We start from the raw sequence: 12,558 nt of genomic DNA, 5'->3' as shown, positions 1-12,558 counted from the left end.
AAAAATGACTAACCTGCAGATTGCTGCACTTCCTTTAGCTCTGTGGGGGGGATAGACTATAATTAGCAATGTGATAAATGATGCTCTTGATGTGATCGTTGATAAATGACAGAGTAGTTAAATAATGAAGCTCGATTTATCAAATCACCTGTAGTGTTCAGATCATCTTTAGTGATCAGACCGTCAATTCATGAGTTTATTTTTAGTGATTCCAGCATGCACTAGGCAAAAGGCAGGATACATAATACATAACAGGGCACACACAGACATTCCCTTTCATATTTGTATGGACAATTTCACATCTCTAATTCATCTGACATCCATGTGTTTACAGTGTAGGGCAATTATTTTCTGTAGTTCTGTCACTACAACCCTCTATCATATCATAACCCTTTATCATCCTTGCAGCCTGTTGCTCAGATTTAGCCCTCAGAGACATATTTTATGATTTTGGACTAGTATAAATAAAACTGACTTCACTTGTTTTCTAGTGCATTACAGGTGCACAGGGCTGCTACCATGGCTATAGACTTTTAGACTTTGTTGCGTCATTTGTAGAGATATCGTCACTTGTTTCCTTGTGAGTGGTGAAAGTACTGCAGTTGTGTCTCAACTTGCCTAATTAACTGTGGATACATTCATTTCTCCACATTTTGAAGAGTTCTTCTTGATGTCAACCAGAAAAACAAACATGCATAAGCATACAAAAAAATACTATAATGTATAGATTCATTTTAAGGTAAATGCCTGCTACCTTATTGTAGCTTCACTGGAAATAGAAATTCACCAAAGTTTAAGCTGCTGTCAAACAGCAAGTAATTTTTAACACTTTCAGCTGCTGAATGTTGAGTCAGAAAGAATGGTGTGGATCGTAAATGGTTATTTGGGAGCATTTCTTTGTGTAAATGAGACTTTCAGGATTAGAGAGCGAGGAATTAATTAAGGTAGATTACTTTCAGGTGTGCACAGGTTGAGGCAGGTGTGCACAGCTGGTAATTAGGAGTTGTTCTGTGCTGTCTGTAGCAGTCTGAATTTACTTTCTCCAGAATTCAGACACTCCTTTTGTCAGTGTTTATAAGTGAGGGGTTGGTGTCTTGTAAACCCTTAAAATTGCTTTTCACGTCGTCTTAATGGTATGATGCACTTTTTTTTTTCTATCAAAATAAATTAATAGTGAAATAAACACCCGGCTTGTCAAACAGTGTTGCAAGCAGGCTATAGCAGAGGCGAAGGCTGCACATCCGACCGAGGGACAATGGGGTCTTTATAGATTTTAACATAATGTTGCTAACACCTGCACTCAGGACTGATAAAGTAAAAGACTAGACTCATGAATGCAATGGGCCTTTTAAGTCATTATTTTCATATAGAATTATTGTGAGGTAATTAAACTATTGTTTTTAATATTGATGATGTACAAGTGTGGAGGCGGGTCTTGCCATAATAGCCCACCAGAGGAGGAGCAAGAGCGAATATATCAATCATTATAATACAAAGTTTGAGAGTACATCTATTTGTATTATTGCTTGCATTCTTAGTATCAGTGTAAGTTGATAAGTTCATTAAATTTAATGAATCTGTATTCAATGGGCTGCATTACAACACAGAATAATTCATTTGTATTCCCCATTAAATATTTTATATAGTTTATGTATAATGTAGCATTATATGTGTTAAAAGCTGCATTCATTTATCTTCACCACTAGTGGGCGGCCTTGAGCTGGCACTGAGGAAGCACCAGCTTCTGCCGACAGACACTTTACATTCATGTTGCATTTTTACCCTATACAGTAGCTGATGCTGTCGCCAGTGGCAACGTATGAGCACAACAGAGAAAATTGTTATGTTATTCACATATACATCCAAAATAAATCAGTGGTGCCACACAGGCCAAACACTGTGGAATCAATATTGACCAAATACTTAAGAATTACAAAACAAAATTAAATTGCACAATTCAGTTAATGTAATTTTACAGAATATTCTTCTATTTCTGCTTTCCAACTTTTCATCATGACCCTCAAATCCACCACCCACAGAGCTTTCAAAAAGATTGATTTCTTTGCACTGCAGCATATTGACAGCATGGATGTCAATGAGACATTCAAGAGGGTGTCCTGTTCTAAAAATGGCCACATGTCTAGGTTTCTAAATGTTATTGTTCCTTTTTAACTTCCTGCAAATGTCTCCTCATCTCTATTTATCTGTTGCGTATTATTTATTGTTGTATGTCCTCGTATTCCTCACTTTGTACTGAGAAACTGTCTGTGCTTGTTTTGCGAAGCCTTATTACACCAGATAGTTGAAAACATACAGTTGAAAGCAGAATTTTCCTTCACTTAAAATGTTGTTTTAGTATATTTTAAAACTTGTCCCAAAAGACAGAACTTTACATCACTATTTTTGCACAATTATAACCATATCCTTGCGTTATCCTGTGATTATTGCAGACTGTGTGTGTGTGAGTGCATGTTTGTGTGCATGTGGGCATGCATTTGTGTGTGCATGCTATAATATTCAGTGCAGCCCTACAGCAAACCCACTGCAGAGATTGTGTCGCATGATGTTATGGAGCTACAATTTCTTGGAGTGGGGGATTCTGCTTTCTCTCCCTGTCGCAGTGTCAGTCAAGGTAAATGTATTCCTCCTCCCCCCTTTTTTCTCCCCCTTTCTTTTCCTCTCGTCTCTCTCTGTCCACTGTTAGCTCCATCTCTTCTTTGTATCCATCCATCTTTTTTCGTCTTTCTTTTCTTTTTTATTCCCCTTTGTTCTTTCTCTCTCTGTTTTATTTTCCATAACCCAATCCAAAGGTTCAGGTTTATAAATAGAAGCTATACCCTTCCCCGTTGCTGTCTTTGTCTCTTATTCTCTCCATTGCTTCCTGTGTTCTCTCTCATTCCCTGCAACCTGAATCACTGCTGGAAGCTACACTGCACTGTGTTTTTCCTGCCCCCCCTTTCTTTCCCACACACCTCTTACTCTAAACTCCCTCATGCTGCACCTTTCATCTCTCTCTTTCATGTTATAATTTTAAGAAATCCGAAAGAGCCCTGCCTGCAAATAAACACAGGTCTTAAAATGCAGCTTTAGGTTGCCCTGGTCTTTCTCTTCTGCATCTCTTGAATGTACAAGAAAAACCAGTAAGCTTGGCGTCCAAATAGTTTTCTCACATCTCAGCATGTTGCTTCTTACGTCCTCTCCCCTCTCCAGCTCACCTCTTCTGTGTCATCTTCTGCCTTCCTTCTGTTACTCTCTGGTTTCTTAGACAGAGTATCAGTTCTCTCACCTCCTTCGGGGGATACAGTAGCCCTAGTGAGCACTGATAGTCAATGCGGATAGTGTCTCTCTCTCTCTATGTTACTGATAACCTCGCTGTGCCCCGGTAACCGGAGGACAAAACCACAGCTGAAATGATGCCTCCTGGATCTGATCATGTGGCATTTCTCAATGGGGGTAATTGTGTTGCGTTAGCACTTCTAATAACACTGAGATTATATATTAATCCCAGTTGTGATATTCTCTTTGGACTATTTAGGGGAAGTGAGATCAGTAGCTCAGGAGCAGATACTGCGCGTATTACTCAAGGGCACTAAAGCAGAGCAGGTGCCCATGTTTGCAACTTGAAAGGTGTTTTTCTGAATGCCTAACTAACCCTGCCACTGAATGGTTAGATAAGAGCATTGGTGCAGACTGATTGATTGTTCCACAGTAGTGTTGGAGCAGTGATGCTTTGTCAATTTGTGACATAACATGTAAATTACATCAGCACCAATAGTGGAGAGCCAAGATGATTGAAACACTTTTCAGATATACGTCATTTTAAAAGATAACATTACAGACATAAAATCATTTGTTGTTATCAACAACTCACGTGTGGGTTCTATCAATACTACGGCGTTATTTGTGTGTCACATTCCTGAGAGCACAGAGGGACATTTGTGCGCGCAGTTTAACTTTTGTGAGCACACAAGTTATACTTTGAAGAGAAAATATACATTTGAGCGATTTGTTTGTGCAAGCTCAACTCTGCCTGAGCGCTCGCAGACTCTGCTCTGCACTGCCCTCTGTCTTTGCGCTCACTCAACCGGGCACAGCGTTACAATGTGCCACAAAACCAGCCAATCACAGGCTTAGAGAAAGTAACCCTGATTGATTGTTTTGTGTCCAATCGGGATACTAGAATCCACGAGAAGAAAGGGAGGGATTTTCGCTTGGATGGCGAATTGCATTCTGGGTTTTCGTATCAAGTAGGCCACAAAAAAAAAAAAAGATTGCTTGAGTGAATTTACTTTCCGTGATTGAAAACAGTTTCTTCCGTATAACTCCGTGAAAGTGTGACGTATCCACCGGATTTTTCGTGGTTCTGGTAAGTACTGTGTATTGTATGTGCTGAGGTAATTTGGCATATCAGACTTGTATGGGCTCTGAGAAAATTGGTGTGTTTCATTTGTCCCGCGATTCAATCATCCCGGCTCGCCCCTATTATTAACAACTGATCCAACTACCAAGTGCCAAATTAGCTAATGCTGAATGAAAATCAGTGCATTGCACATTTTTTTCGCTTCTTCAGTGGCTAAAAAACATTTTTCTATCCAACATTATATCCCAAATAGACAAATGAATTTGCCAGTGCAAGTTAAAAGGAGTTCTAAATCGGAGCAAATGTGTTTGACATTAGCTATTAGCATAGCATGGGGAAACAGCTACCGTATTTTCCGCACTATAGGGCGCACTGGATTATAAGGCGCACTGTCAATGAATGGTCTATTTTCGAACTTTTTTCATATATAAAGCGCACCGGACTATAAGGCACATTAAGCGAAACAAAACAGTCAGATAAGTCAGTCAAACTTTATTAAAAAACAGGTGCAGGTACACCGTGAACAAGTCACCAGTTCATCACAGAGCACATAGAGACAAACAACCATTCACACGTACGGACAATTTATTGTCACCAATTCATGCAGATACAGGGATGTGTTCAACACACGCACACACACACGTTAAATCAAACGTTAGCGTATCACAATAACTCTCAAAATTGTTCAGTTATAACACATAAAATACAACACAAAACACTCACTTTTTCAGCTCATTCCTCGTCCACAAACCCCTCAAATTCTTCATTTTCAGCGTCCAGCATGCCTGGATCCCTCTCGTCATTATCCGAGTCAGTGTCGTTGCTGTTAGCTGGCAGTTCAGTGATGATTCCAGCCTTCGTGAAAGCTCGGACCACAGTTGAGACTGATACCTTAGCCCAGGCATCCACGATCCATTGGCCATCTCGCGTTGTTCCCGCGGAAACTCTGTGTGGTCTTCTTTACTTGCCGCAGGTCATCTTCTTGCTTCCTCCACTTCCGTACCATTGATTCATTAATGTTGAATTCTCTCGCTGCTGCTCTATTCCCGTGTTCTACTGCGTGAGTGATAGCCTTGAGTTTAAAGTCTGCGTTGTAAGCATGTCTCTTGACAGGTGCCATTTTGGGGTCACACTGTAATATTATGGTGAAGCACAGTAGGCCTACTGTATGTATTACTCCGCGACGCTCATGACTACGAGCGCCATGTACCACACAAAATCGCTTCGCGGTCAATTAAGCACAACTAGTCCATATATAGGGTGCTCCGGATTATAAGGCGCACTGTCGTTTTTTGAAAAACATAAAGGCTTTTAAGTGCGCCTTATAGTCCGAAAAATACGGTAGTCTTGCTCTGTTCAAAAGTAACAAAATAACTCCCCACTATAAGGCACAATGTGCTGTATTTAGGCTTCAGTTTTTGTGTGGACGAGAACGAGAAATAATTTGGTAATCAGTGAGCTTTAAGAGGTTGACAGAGGTAGGCTAGCTGTTTCAAAATGTTTTCAGTCTTTTTGATAAGCTAAACTAACCAGCTGCTGGCAGTAGCTTTGTAATTATCGTCCAGGTATGACAGGAGTATCTATCTTTATAAATAAAGTAACTAAAGGGATTTCTTGTCATTGAGTGCAACCGTCCTGTCGGCTTTAGTGGTATCAATCTTCTGATCTAACTCTCAGCGAGTCTATTTTGAAATATTCCTAAACTTTTCATCCAGCAGCATCATCAAGTCAAACTGTCCCTTTGTACAGAACTTTAATGACCAAATAACTTAAAAGTAGACTTATTATTTCCACCATCCTACGTTATAGTCTACATTGTGTTTAGTTCCGGCTAGCAAATAGAAGCATAACATGCGATAGCGAAAGTGGTAAACATTATGCCTGCTGTCTAAAATATATCCAAAGAACAGTCTCACAGAGCTGCAAGTGTGGCTGTAGACTCTAAAGTTTTGTTTTGCAAAGTATCAACTAATTAAGTATCAAACTAATTAAATATTAGGTTGGCTTGTAAGATGTTGACCCATCGGAAGGAGTTTAAAGGTCTGAGAAGAGAGATAATGACTGGAAGATGGGGGCAGTCAGAACAGGGTAATGAGAGCATCAATTTCCAGCTCACCTCTAATTCAACAGTACCAAATCAACAGCAAGACTGCTTCTTCGGTTGATTTTGCTGTGCGCTGATCACTTTGATTGTTTGCACACGATACTGCTCCCAAAAGACTCCCTGTAGACTGCAGCATTTTACGTTTCCCCTATCCCTTATTTCTATTCAAACACTACTCCTTTATTAAATGTTAAACTTCATCATCTCTTGTGCAGGCGAAGATTTTCCCGGGAAAGACGGATATCTATACACGTCAGCAGTCTCTGCAAGACTGAAGCTATGCAGCTGTGTAAATGTGAAACAAAACAATGAGAAAGCCAAACCTTCCCAGTGGTAAATAGCACCTTTTCTACACTGCTTCAGAAACAATTTAATAATTATTCATTATAATTAACAATAATTTTTTGCCTATGACTCATTGAAAAGCAATTTTTCCCTTCCCCATCATAAAATGTGCTTTCAGTCTCTGTAGCTTCACCACACAGACACATGCAGCTAATGAAAAGCTTCCAACACTGCAGCACTTAATTTATAAACTGCTCTGTTCTCTCAGCTCTTGCCTGTTGCTGCATGCTCTCTCTCTCTCTCTCTCTGTCTGTGTGCACACACGCTGTCCCTCGTGGGTCAAGTGAATCTCAGAATCCTTTCACTGTAAAATCTGTATCACACCTGTGTCAGGTAATACCTTTTCAAGCATCACATGGCTTTTGTTGCCCCGATGACCAATTTGTGTGTTTTTTTTTTAAATGTAATCAAGACTGAAAAACATGTGCAATCGGGCAAATGTAGGACATTCTTTAAACCATATTCTGCTTAAACAGCTTAAACAACCACGCACAGTGCTGCTATTGACAGCAACATCGTCTCCTCTCCCTTCAGATGTTATCTGATCTAATCTGATTCCGTCTGATCTGATCTTGTCTCTCCTCATCTTGTGCAATCTGAATTGTTCTCTGCATACATCTTTAAAAAAGACATTGAAAGCCGCATAAGACAAAAGGCATGCAGCATGTCTTCATACCATCGTATGAGACGTTTTGAGGCTAAAGATCATGTGGGTCAATAAACATGTGAAATCCCATTCTTAAATTATAGACTCCCAAAATATGACTGCAGTAAACAGTTATTCTTTTTAGCTGCAAGATTTTCTTTTCTTTTTTTTAAGATAGGAGAAGAAATACAAGATCAAAGAGCAATTCAGGTTGAAGGCAGTTAGATTCTCAAGTCCATACTGGAAAAACATTTACCTGAGCAACATATCCAAACATAAACAAACTTTAAGAAATATTTGCTCAGTGTGTTTGAAACATCTCACTTACAGTATGTCTTCACATAATACATACAGTGTGTAAAGACCCAAAATGCTCTAGGATAACATGGACTTCACCTAAATCATTTGTCTGGACGCTCTCCTCTTTCAGCCCTCTGATGTTGGTGATCAAGCAAGGTGATCCGAGTTTCATTTTACTCACGTTTGCATTTCCACTCTGCAAAACAATCAGCTTATTTCTCCAAAATGTGAATCTAAAACCACTCCAGGAATGAGTTTATTAGTCTTTTATTGGGAAATTGACAAAAAATGGAAAACTGATCTTCAAAAAAGAAAACTGATCTTCCTAAAGGAAAAATGTAGGCTATTCAATATGGAATTTATAGAAAATAAATCCAACACACACCCTTTAAGATCCCTGCAGAACACCACTTGGGGTAAATTGTGTTTGACACACTTTAGTAAAATGATGTCAGGCCTCTCTCATGTCCCATTGTTTGCAGAATACAAACTCTTTCCATCAAATACAGCTTTGGGAAATATACTGTAGATATAAAATACACTTTACATGGAAGCAAAGGCTAAAAAAAGTCAGGAAATAAAGACAGTGGGAAAGAATTGGCTTTGGCGCACAATGCATTTTATTTTCCGCACTTTTGATCTGACTCACTTTTTCTGTGAATATATGTTGTGAATGTCTTACTGCACTGCGTATATGTCTGTCTTTCTAATACAGTCTTTATGTCAGATTTCTGATCTTCAGTCTTGAATCTTGACTTATGAGACGAGGTAAAGTACACGAAAAAAGTGAGTTTCCTTTTAGACTGATGTCTGGCATTAAAATAAGCTGTTTTATCTGTTTGCCAAAACTTCGTATTGCCCTAGAATTGAGACCGTAGTGTGGAATTAAGTTTTTTGATCCCGTCTAATCAAATGTCATTTCATTGTATATTTGTTAATATCATGTCAGTATCACGTATTGGATAATTTTTTCTCCAATTTAAACAGTCACTATTGAAATTAGGCAAAATCTATGTTGTCACTGGGTTACTGGACCCTAATACTGTCCGTAATTACTAAACAAAACCCCATTTAAGCGCAATAACACTTTGAGCAGTGAAGAAGAAGCAGAAGAAGAAACTTTATTGTCACATACACATACATGTTGCGAAATTCATTCTCTGCATTTAACCCATCCCTCAAGGGAGCAGTGGGCTGCCGCTGTGCCTGGGGACCAACTCCAGATTTTTATCAGTGTTGGTCAGTGCACTGATGGAAGAACCTAACTTGTTTTTGATGGTGTGGGAAACCGGAGGGACCCAGAGGAAACCCACGCAGACACGGGGAGAACATGCAAACTCCACACAGAAAGGCCTGGACGACCAGGGTTTGAACCCGCGACCTTCTTGCTGTGTCCGATTGAAGCGCATAGGAAATAATTCGGTTTGGAGAAGGGCTCTACATAAATAGCACTGCATATTATGACTTTATTGTCATTTTTATATTACCATTTGTGAATTTTATTTTTTTATGTAATTTTATAATATATTATTATTATATATATGCATTCATGTGTGTCAAGGGGATGTGAAAAGACAAAGCGTCCTATTTACCCTGTGTATAATTGAGTGCTCCAAATTCCTAAATTCCAGCACTGTAATGAAGAAGCCAAGCACTATAGTGCCTGTTTGAACTGGAACAGCACCCAGAGGGGACTAGATTGAAACCAGCTCCTACAGGGGCCCTCAAAGCTATACCAGCATCCCCTGAAGGGTCCAGGTCAGAAGGACAATTCTACAAGCAATTGAAATTAATTTGAGAGCTCTACATTCAGATTTATTTAACATATGGAATACACCTACAGAAATGGGTTGTGTGTGTTTTATACAAATGAAAATGTATATTTGAAATGGACAAAGAAAAGTCCTCCATTATTACTGTTGACAAACCTGACAAAAGCGTATAAAGTAGAGTTCAAAGCAATATGCAGCAACTTTTATTTAGTGCAGAAAACACAGTACAGGGAGTGTTCTTATGCATTCTCACCTTAGCCGCCCTTTCTAAATGTCCAACAACACATCATAGATTGAAAATGCCAAAATACACTGAAGGAACTTATAGCCTAAAACATACAAATATGGATTTCACATGCCTTCACATCAGAAACACAACAGAACAAGTCGGAAGGAGTTCACAACAACATAGGTATCCACATAAACTGTAGAAACGTAATTTAATAAACCGTCAATAAATAAAGCATCAATCATCGTGGTAGAAGAGGTGATGAGGCAATAAGAAGATTGGTGGGTTGTGGGATGGGGCCCTGCAGAGCTTCCTGATTGGCAGATGCCTCCCTGAAAGGACAGTGGCCAGTAATTGGCCACGCTGTGAAGGGTAAGCCCACACCTTACGCCACAGTGTGAACTTAACAATCATCTCAAACACAAACTAAAACCTGACTTTCCATGCTGCCTTTTTGCAACATGGTCATTACAGCTGAATGAACTAGATCTACTCTTCTTCTGGGTTGCTTGACTGTTACGGCACTACAGACAACATAACAGAAGGGATGTTCAAGAAAACGATTATCTAAATATACATGTTTTTCTTCTCTTAAGTATGGCTTTGATGTCATTTCTAGGCTGTAAAGCTGTGCCCAAATATCCATTGTTGGCATACCGCACCAATTACTTTTCACTATCAAGTACATTATATTTTTGTCAAGCATAATAAGAAGTGGATGTCAATAAACATATACAAGCAGAGGAGAATATTAAGGTAGCAGGCATGGATTTGGGGAGACACTGTACAGACACTGTAGTGTGTATAAATGGTATGTACAAAAACCCTGGCCTCTGTTTGCCAAGCTCTTGTCTGCCGTGACGTCAAAGAGGTTTTTACGGAGGATGTGGGGACTTCACTTAAGCTATCTTGGACAAACCATTCATGATAGGAGCAGTGAGACAAGCTTTCTATTCCACCCATTTCTTTCCTCTCATTCACAGCGACCATGCTGTGCCGCCAAACCCCTCATTTGGTTGGCTTCAGGGGAAAAGTGAAATGAGGTCAGGCTAACAAAGCAAAGCGAAAATACAGCATTGACAAAGAAAGAAAGAAATAAAGATGGAAATAAAGACAAACTAGTGTTCCTTTTATGCTAAAAGGTGGTGCAGTATATTACTAGGGGGAACTAAATGTGTAAAACTATCAGATATTATAAATTATGAATCAAGATGTGATATGATGCCTTGACAAATCTAACCTAAAACATCTTGCACACCTTAAACAACATGCTGAAGCATCTGTCATGTCATAACAACTGTAGCTATGTTAGCAAAGTGCATCCACACGAATGGCTTATTAACAGTTTAAAATTAGCTGTTTAGGAGGAGCAATACTTGGATTGGTAAAGGTATTGGCTGTTGTGATATTGCAAAGAAAAACTGCTTTTCCTGCTAAATAGTGGTTACAAGTCATACACGGGCAGTATTATGAGATTCTGTTTTAAAAGATTTGACTACATGCAAACTCATCACTGAGCACAGGGAACTGATGGCTTTTTTGACTATCCATTTTAGGCTGAATTTGTATCAAACTCCTTTCTCCCCTTTAACACCGCTTTTTGAAGTGGGCAAAATTGACATTTAAACTAATCCACCAATGTTGTTCAATGCCATAAGAAAGATGGCCGCAGACAGCAACACCCATGAGGATCAAACCTGTGACCTTTTCAGTTGCAGGTCACCTTTATCTAACCGCCAGAAAGATCTCACAGCCTCAAATCCACGAGGCTTATCACAAGTCACATTACACATTGAAATGACCAGCTTGGCGTTACTTTCTTGAGTTGTGTCTGTTGCCAAGCAACATTAACCTCCTTTAGATTCTGACAGGTAGCTATTTACGGCCTCCAGAGAGACTCTGTTTTCAATTACACAGATCTGGCTGCTGAACAGGTCCCACAATGACAATTCAAAATCCTTCCCTCTATATATGCAGGACATATATATGCTGTAAGTTGTTATTGCTATTTCAAATGCACAAAATTCATGACAATACAGATTTACTTGAAACCATTTCAATGATGCACATATGCAAAGATGCAAAGATTTGAAAATGGGGCTTCAAAACCGATCCGTTATGTATTTATGATTAAATATGCAGTGATCAAAGGTCAACATTCTGTTATTTTCTGTTATTTTCTTAAAAGTTTAACAAAAGAAATACAGACATTTCTGGGAGACTTGATGGACCGCTGGATAGCACTACTTCCCCTAGCAAGCTAACCTGCTAGCATGTTTACTGCCAGCTGACCGCTACTGGCTGTGCGGACTATTCCAGTGTTATCTAGACCACACTGAATGTGGGTTTAACAATGTTGCGTTGTTACAGTGGACACGGTTCAGTAGGAACTGATTAATTCAAATATCTTTTTACTTCAGAGTCATTACGCCATGTCCACTTCATTATCTGATATTTCTCCAGACAGACACTTTGAACGGAGCTGGGTAAAGTCTTTTGCTGGGTGGCAGACCCACACATTAAAGAATTAGAGGAAAAACTTTTGAAGGGATCCTTAAATATGCAGGTTGAGTTTTGTTATGTGCTTCTTCCTTGTTTACTTTGGTCTGTAGTATAAACTAGCAAGGAAAAAGCAAGGAAAAATAGACTTTTTACACCTCTGGCTGTGACCTCTACACTGCAGGTCATAGTGGTCCAATGGGTCTAACAAAATCTCTCTTTGATGGAATTAAGACTTTGAACGTTGGCTGAAAATAGCGTGTTTACTTAGGAACACAACACTTATAGTAAGTGAACTAACTG

Source organism: Micropterus dolomieu, linkage group LG12, assembly GCF_021292245.1.
Source record: "Micropterus dolomieu isolate WLL.071019.BEF.003 ecotype Adirondacks linkage group LG12, ASM2129224v1, whole genome shotgun sequence".
NCBI classification, from domain to species: Eukaryota; Metazoa; Chordata; class Actinopteri; order Centrarchiformes; family Centrarchidae; genus Micropterus; species Micropterus dolomieu.
The sequence above is the reverse complement of the archived record's forward strand: the minus strand, read 5'-3'. Positions refer to the sequence as shown.